The sequence below is a fragment of the Callithrix jacchus genome, chromosome 5 (genome assembly GCF_049354715.1).
Source record: "Callithrix jacchus isolate 240 chromosome 5, calJac240_pri, whole genome shotgun sequence".
Taxonomy (NCBI): Eukaryota; Metazoa; Chordata; class Mammalia; order Primates; family Cebidae; genus Callithrix; species Callithrix jacchus.
The window spans coordinates 126,166,923-126,167,987 of record NC_133506.1 but is presented as its reverse complement, the minus strand read 5'-3'; positions in this window follow the sequence as shown (position 1 = coordinate 126,167,987).

The window sequence follows — 1,065 nt, the reverse complement described above, 5'->3', positions numbered from 1 at the left end:
GTCAACTGTCGTGGACAAGCACAAGTTGGACCTAGGTTGTGCATCTTTTTTTTTTTTTCTTACTATCCTGGCTTCCTGGATAATTTCCCTTAGATGTATTGCTCACTGTGTCAATTAGAAATCATATTTATTTTCACTCATGGAAAAGACATCTGTACACATGCAATCTAGGGCTGCAGTCTTTCCAATACTTTCTGTTTTCTCTTGTAGGGGTTATCCTTGATTCGCATTCTTACAAGGTGGCTTCAAGAGCATAAGCTACCAAATTAGAGGTTCAGATGGAGAGAAGGGTGAGCAGGGAGAGTAAAGGGGCTCCTGCCAGCCAAGTCAGCTTAAAAGCTTTCATAAAAGCCACACCCAAAGATTCCTGCTAACATCTCATGGAAGAGAACTATACCAGTTAACCCTATCCTCCAGCAACTTTCATTGGGACTGGAAATACAGCTGTTTTTTTGTTTTTTGTTTTTTACCTGAGTACATTGTTTTCCCTTTAAGAATTTGTTAGGGAAAAGAAAATAATTGGAGAGTCGATTAAATGCAAATTAAAAATATCCACCTGACTATGTTATCGTGGGGATTAAATTGCTGCATAAATCACTTGATAATACTCACTAATCTGGCGGCACATGAAAATAATATTTTCTTCTTTCTCTCTAGTCTTACTTCCCCAGGGCTCTGTTCAGAAACTGTAACACATGGTGGAGCAATATCTTGATGCCACAATTTTTTTTATGTAATTAACTTCATTTAATACTTTCATTTTGGGGGAAAAGGTAGATGGCCTAAGAAAAAATATTCAACCTACTTCTCATTATTTGCAGGGCATTTGAAACTAGAATTGCCATTTAACATAGAACCTGCTTGTGATACTTACAGAAGCAACTGATCTTTACTTCAGATACACCTGTTCTCCAAGCTGTTAAAAAAAACCCACAAAAACGCTTTACAATGCTGCCTATGTGCTATTTATATGAAGAAGCTTTCTTATTTTGGGCATACTATGCCCAGTGCTGACCATATCAGCAAAGAGAACTTATACCAGAGAAAATAGGTATGTGCACACAC